This window comes from Cherax quadricarinatus, chromosome 28, assembly GCF_038502225.1.
Source record: "Cherax quadricarinatus isolate ZL_2023a chromosome 28, ASM3850222v1, whole genome shotgun sequence".
In the NCBI taxonomy this organism is placed as follows: Eukaryota; Metazoa; Arthropoda; class Malacostraca; order Decapoda; family Parastacidae; genus Cherax; species Cherax quadricarinatus.
In genome coordinates, this window is record NC_091319.1 from 2,160,486 (window position 1) to 2,168,783 (window position 8,298).

Sequence of the window (8,298 nt, forward strand, 5' to 3'; positions counted from 1 at the left end):
TTACATACAATAACCCAAAAAAGTCAAAATGACTGAAGATTTCCTTTGAATTAACCCAGAGGGTTAGTAATCCAGAGTAATCCAGCTGAATCATCGAGGTTAAGATAAGGAGTGTCTCTTATTTTTGTTGTGTTCTTTACAATACAATACAATACTTTATTTGGATATGATACATAGTTGCACAAGGAATTACAGTTGGGTGTACATGCCAAAAGCCCCTTGTATACAGAGCATTATGGGCAGCTTAAAATTAACTTAAGATTAACTAAGCAATGGTATATTCAGCGGTAAAAATTACAGTAAACAAAATACAACATGAAGTACAAATGAGTATTTTAAACAATGAAATTTGAACATTTCAATTAAGAGGCATTATAATTGTACAAATTTGTAGCATAACAATGTGTAATATAACAAAATGATCAATATACTATTTGTAGTCTCAAAGATGCGACCCACACCAGTCATCTCACAAATAAGCATCTTGATTTTGATAAAGTGGATTACTGTATACAATTGACATGAGAGTAATTGGTGTGTATAAACTACTTTATGGAAAGTCCCTTGTTAAACGAAGCATTTTTGGCAAGATAAGATTTTGTTGCCCACCAGATCAGTAAGACAGTGAGACAACTACAGTAATGATAACGATAATGCATATTTCTTTAAAATATGCAAATCATGTAGATATAGTACAATCGTAGGCACAGAAGAAAGCTACATTCAACACATGATATATATCTTGAAAGGTGCACTTCTCTCTGCGTATATACGCTGAGAATTTACTTTAATTCACATTTTAGAAATTAAAGCATCCTTGTTTGGCAGTGAACAGGTTACCGTACCTCGAGTAGTCGATATGCTTTACACCCCATTGTATACGAAGTATGACAACCCCCGGAGGGTTAGCCACTCAGGAAAGGCAGTGCGTCATCGAGGGACTGTCTGTCACAGACATGTCTGTAAAAAAAAAATGTTATTTGAAAGTCTTGTAGCTTAGTGGTACAGCACTGGACCTGTTACGTGCCAGTACCACGATATCTATCTATCTATATATATATATATATATATATATATATATATATATATATATATATATATATATATATATATATATATATATATATATATATATATATATATATATATATATATATATATATATGAGAGAGAGAGAGAGAGAGAGATAGACTGAGAACATTATATTAGCAGGTAACAGAGAATCTTAATGACAGTAATATCTTACATATTTACGTCAGGTTTCAGAGCATCTCATCAGTGTACACCTCATTTATTAATTTTATGGATTATATAAGAACCCAACTGGCAGACAGGAATTTCACAGGAAAGGTCACTAGATCTAAAAGAATTTGATACAGTGATCCATAACAAATTATTATATAAATAAGCTTCAAGCTATCTTCACTGGCTCTGTAGATTGGTTTAGATCTGAAATGAATTAAAAGAAATATGATTGTCAAGGTCAATAATGCAGAATCGGATACATCATTCTCACTATTTTAAGGTTAGCATCGTAATTGGGGTTGTAACAAGAAATAGCTCTCATGAGAGCATTTAGCCTATCTTTGTATTTCTGATTTAGTTTTGGTTTGGTGGATTTCCACAAGGGAGTATCTTGGGTCCCCTACACATGTTATGCAAATTGTATGTTCATCCATTAGTGTTAAGTGCAAACTCCTGTTCTATGCAGATGGCAGTGCTTTGATAGCGTCAGCAAAATACCAACAGGATATAGCTAAAGTACTGTTACTGGAACTAGAATTTAGCAATAAATGGTTAATAGATAACAAACTGTCGCTTAACTGACGGAAAACGGGTCATTACATTTGACGTTGTGCCTAACTGCGCAGGCACGCAAGACACTAAAATAAAATAAAAATATATATATTTTTTACATATTTCTTACGAGCCATACGAAGAAGTTACAGTAGCTAGTTTTACATTTGAATCGAGTACATTTTATATATAATTAGATGAATTTCGGTCGCTGCGCTGTCCAAGAAAGGTATCCCCGTATTCTACAACCCTAGTCCCCTCTACCTCTTGACTGCCACCCACAGGATGGGTACAGGATGCATAATGAAAATGTTAAACTAACCCTGTACCTCGATGCACCCGACTGGGATAATACAGAGTGCGGCATAAGTTAATAATGCAACTAAATATTAGTGTTGAAGATTGGAAAGGAATGAAAAAAAAAGGCGTTCATAAGTCATCATTTGAAAACTAATATCCAAATTTCTTCAGTAACAATAGTCAACTAGGACATACACAGACCAAATCTAATTAAAATATTTTAGAGAAACCAAAGAGACCAATATCCTTAAATACACAAACTTGTAGTGGCTCGGGTGTTATGCTATCAAGTAATCAGGATGGAAGAGTTTCAGCTGGTCAGATGTAACACTCAGATATTATCACGTTAAAAGCAGTATTTTAATTTTTCAATTTGTTTTCCAAAAATGCTAACTGGAACCTTCACGGGTAAAAATAATTCCAAACTTTTCTCTAAGACTGACCAGGATGACGGAGTGACTACATAAAAGTACCTTCGATGTTGATGAATTGATCACATCATCTCTACCTCCCCACCGTTTCTGTTGTCTCCATATTTGTCACCTCTGTTTGACTGATGACGTCTACTGTATAGACGAAACGTTTCGAAATAAAGCTCCTGTTACACGTGTGTTTTACTTATCAAGTCATTACTTAATAAAAATCACTTCTTGGGCGAAATGTTATCAGTAAAGAATCATATTACACTGTATTTGTGTACTCACCTAATTGTGGCTGCAGGGGTCAGGACTCAGCTCCTGGCCCCGCCTCTTCACTGATCGCTACTAGGTCCTCTCTCTGCTTCCTGAGCCATGTCATACCTCGTCTTTAAGCTATGTATGGTACCTGCCTCCACTACATCACTTGCTAGGCTATTCCACTTCATGACTACTCTATTGCTGAAGAAATACTTGTAACATCTCTGTGACTCGTCTGAGTCTTCAGCTTCCAATTGTGACCTCTTGTTTCTGTGTCCCCTCTCTGGAACATCCTGTCTCTGTCCACCTTATCTATTACACGCAGTATTTTGTATGTCGTTATCATGTCTCTCCTGACTCTCCTGTCCTCCAGTGTCGTCCGTCAGTCCGATTTCCCTCAAGCCTTGTTGCAAACCTTTGTACTTTCTCTAATTTCTTGACTTGCTTGACCAGGTGTGGTTCCAAACTGGTGCTGCATACTCCAGTATGGGCCTGACGTACACAGTGTACAATGCTTTGAACAATTCCTTACTAAGGTGTCGGAACGCTATTCTCAGGTTTGCCAGGCGCCCATATGCTGCAGCAGTTATCTGGTTGATGTGTACCTCCGGAGACGTGCTCGGTGTTATGGTCACCCCAAGATCTTTCTCCTTGAGCGAGGTTTGCAGTCTTTGACCACCTAGCCTATACTCTGTCTCCGGTCTTCTTTGCCCTTCTCCGATCTTCATGACTTTGCACTTGGCAGGGTTGAATTCGAGAAGCCAGTTGCTGGACCACGTGTCCAGCCTGTCCAGGTCTCTTTAAAGTCCTGCCTGATCCTTGTCTGATGTAATTCTCCTCATTAACTTCACATCATCTGCGAACAGGGACACCTCTGAGTCTATCCCTTCCATCATATCATTCACATATACCAAAAACAGCACTGGTCCTAGGACCGACCCCTGTGGAACCCCGCTCGTCACAGGTGCCCACTGTGACACCTCATCACGTACCATGACTCGTTGCCTCCCTGTCAGGTATTCTCTGATCCACTGCAGTGCCCTTCCTGTTATACGCGCCTGATCCTCTAGTTTCTGCAGTAATCTCTTGTGAGGAACTGTGTCGAAGGCCTTCTTGCAGCCCAAGAAAATGCAATCAACTCACCCCTCTCTCTCGTGTCTTACTTCTGTAACTTTGTCATAAAACTCCAGAAGGTTTGTGACACAGGATTTGCCTTCCATGAATCCGTGCTGGTTGTCGTTTATAATCTCGGTCCGTTCCAGGTGCTCCACCACTTTCCTCCTGATAATCTTCTCCATGACTCTGCATACTATACATGTCAGTGACACTGGTCTTTAATTTAATGCCTCTTTTCTGTCTCCTTTTTTATATATGGGGACTACATTTGCTGTCTTCCATACCTCGGGTAGTTGCCCAGTTTCAAGGGATGTGTTGAAGATTGTGGTTAATGGCACACACAGTATTTCTGCTCCCTCTCTGAGGACCCACGGGGAGATGTTGTTCGGTCCCATTGTCTTTGAGGTATCAAGGTGTGTGTTAACATCGTGTCGGTATTTTATACCGACCCAATATAAACACACACAACACCAACAGTCTGATGGATCAGCAGCTTGAAAGCCTGGTCCTGGGCCGGGCCGCGGGAGCGGTGACCTCTGCAGGTGGCTTCTCACGTCCCACATTTATTCTGCACAAAGAAATTGTTGAATTTAAACGTGTATATGTCAGTAATATAATTTTAATTGTTCATTCAACAATGATGCAGGCTTTACATCGTAACCTTTCAGATGTAAACAATTTAATTCCTTTAAATCAGGGGTTCTTCAACCTTTTTACGATTACAGACCCCCAATGGATTGCCCAATATGTGCCCATACCACCTTCACCAGACTGTGGAAATCATCATCATTATCATCAGTCGTATTAGGTACCAGTATGACTTCAAAAGATGTCAGTAGCTTGGTTTTACTCTACATATGGATAGCTAGGAACAGAACAGCTGTTAGTTTATTCTTATCTAGCAACTTTTTTGAGTCCCATACTGCCATTATTTGGTTCCCATACCCCCAGGGGAGTGGATATCCCCGGTTAAGAAACCCCTGCTTTAAGTGATCTTCATTTATACTCAACACTGTTTCACTCAGTGCTAGAGTACCCAGCCTTTTTGTACTCATAAAATCAGTAATCAGTTCTCTCTTAACGCTCGTACTACTGCACTTCCATGCAATTAATAGAACCCAATATCCAAAAGTTCCTTCTTTTTCTTTTTGAGGTTAATTACCTGTTAAAATAAGGGTGGGTAATGAGCACCTTCTTCCAGGTAATTTATTCATCTTCTATCACACATATTTATATTGGAAAAGATGTTAACCCATTATCGCCAGGGAGACTGGAAAGGAAATATTACAGCATTAAGAACTATAATGTTAAGGAAAAGACGCGGAAATTAAAAGGTATATTGAATATAGGTTAATGTTATTTTCCTGTCATTTCGAAATTGTGAGAGAGAAAGGAAAAACACCAATTTTGTCAGAGTTCCAACACTATGAACTGACTGCCTCTTCATACTCGTATGACTGGACACATCATCATGGCCGTTAACTATCCAAATACGTTGTTAAAAGTCTTGGCATTCAATTATTTTATGGCCGAAATAAAAAAAATAACAATATATTGTTGCTTTCCTCAACACGGCCTCAGTAGTCTCACTTTAGCCAGCGCTGCTCTGCTGAATGGTTGCTTAGCCAGCGCTGCTCTGCTGCATGGCTGGTTATCCAGCTGTCTATTGTTATATGTTCAGAAATACTCGCCTTTTGTCAGACAATAGTCACTTCAATTTTCTTTCCGTTGAGACCTACACATTATTTCAAAAAATATTTTTTGGAAAGCGAGTTTATGGTCGTTAAATTTATTGTGTTCGGCGGCCAGCTGTTTGCTCTCGATCATCCATGCTAAATGCTCTTACAAAGATATACAGATCTTGTATTCCGCTGCCATGAAATTCCCTCGCAATAATTCTGAGCTGGAATTCGCCTTATTCATGAGCTTCAATTAAATCTTCAAAGTACTCATTTGTTTCTTCTGTTAAATATTTCATGAAGAATATATTTTCGTAACAGTACACTTTTACCAACTGGATATTTCCAAATATCAGTTTCGCTGTAGTGTTAAATGTGTGCACTTACAACAATGTCAGGTTATCACCTGTTTGACCCACATTTAATGCACCAAGTAAAGCAAATCCAGAAGCCATCAGAACACAGGAAGCTCCATGTTGACATGTAATATAGCTGAAGGATAAATAGTATAATTTTGGTTTGTGCGGGTACACGTCGCACCATCAGTGGGGACTTGGGACAATATATTCAGGCCATTAATGCAGGTCCATGAAGGTTGAGAGAGACTGGCCACACACCGCCCTATGGCCGGGGCCGACGACCGCGCTTTAGCACACCCTCCCTGGAAACACTCAGGTCTCACCAGATGTATCGAGGCAGATCAATGCAAGGTTACTTGCACCCGTTTCAGTAAAGCAATGCTAAAGTTACAACGTAGGAAGATGCCTACGCAAGGAGTTACAACGTAGGAAGGTGAAAAATTTAGACACGTGCACCACCTGGGTATATTTATTGTAGACGTTTCGCCAACCAGTGGCTTTATCAATACAAATTCTAATCATGTCTTAGAATTTGTATTGATGAAGTCCAGAATCTTCACGACCACGGTGCTCTTAACACCACCTTCAAGGCTGTGATGAATGGTTGGAAAAACCGACAAGTTGAAGATTGAGACACTTATGCAACATATGGGAATCTTTATTCAGGAAACGTTTCGCCACACAGTGGCTTCATCAGTCCAATACAAACCATTCATCACAACTGTCAGACACTGCAGCATCATGGGATCTTGTTACAAAGAATTCTTCAACACTTGTCCAACCTTTGGACGAAGACCTACTTCGACTAGTGATGGTACCACTTTGACCCCCCCTCCTCCTGCTTCGCCTCACCTCACTACAGTATATAAGCCACGTCTACGGCCCTATGCCGTACATTCTACAAGATTGATGGACTGAACACATGGAATCCAGGCTGAGGGACTGATTACCTCAAACTCCTCTCCTTACGCCTTTATGCTTTGTATTGGACTGATGAAGCCACTGTGTGGCGAAATGTTTCCTGAATAAAGATTCCCATATGTTGCACAAGTGTCTCAATCTTCACCTTCAAGGCTGAGGGATTGATTACCTCATCTTTTGTATACATGTATAGTTCTGCTGTCTTCTAATCATGTCCTAGAATTTGTATTGATAAAGCCACTGAGGAATTGTTAAATGTTGATGAAGATAGGGAAGCTGTGATTTCGTGTATAGGGCAAGGAGGAATAACATCTTGTAGGAGTGAGGAAGAGCCAGTTGTGAGTGTGGGGGAAGTTCGTGAGGCGGTAGGTAAAATGAAAGGGGGTAAGGCAGCCGGGATTGATGGGATAAAGATAGGAATATTAAAAGCAGGTGGGGATATAGTTTTGGAGTGGTTGGTGCAATTATTTAATAAATGTATGGAAGAGGGTAAGGTACCTAGGGATTGGCAGAGAGCATGTATAGTTCCTTTGTATAAAGGCAAAGGGGACAAAAGAGAGTGCAAAAATTATAGGGGGATAAATCTGTTGAGTATACCTGGTAAAGTGTATGGTAGAGTTATTATTGAAAGAATTAAGAGTAAGATGGAGAATAGGATAGAAGATGAACAAGGAGGCTTTAGGAAAGGTAGGGGGTGTGTGGACCAGGTGTTTACAGTGAAACATATAAGTGAACAGTATTTAGATAAGGCTAAAGAGGTCTTTGTGGCATTTATGGATTTGGAAAAGGCGTATGACAGGGTGGATAGGGGGGCAATGTGGCAGATGTTGCAGGTGTATGGTGTAGGAAGTAGGTTACTGAAATCAGTGAAGAGTTTTTACGAGGATAGTGAGGCTCAAGTTAGAGTATGTAGGAAAGAGGGAAATTATTTCCCAGTAAAAGTAGGCCTTAGACAAGGATGTGTGATGTCACCGTGGTTGTTTAATATAGTTATAGATGGGGTTGTAAGAGAAGTAAATGCGAGGGTCTTGGCAAGAGGCGTGGAGTTAAAAGATAAAGAATCACACATAAAGTGGGAGTTGTCACAGTTGTCATCGGGTCCCGGGGACTTATTTTGCTTCAGTTTGTCTATCTGTTTAATAACCATGTCCCTCGTGACAGTAATATTAGTTAATTTAAATTCATCATGAACTAAATAATTGTTAATTACTGGAATCTCATTTACATCTTCATGTGTACAAACTGACAAAAAATAGTCATTAAATAAGGAACACATTTCCAGTTCGTTATCCGTCAGCTGTCCATTCCCAATTTTCAGAGGTCCTACTTTTTCCTTCACCTTCGTCCTATACACTTGAAAGAACCCCTTTGGATTAGTCTTTGACTCATTAGCAACTCTAATTTCATAGTCACGTTTAGCCTTTATAATCCCCTTTTTTACTTCTCTTT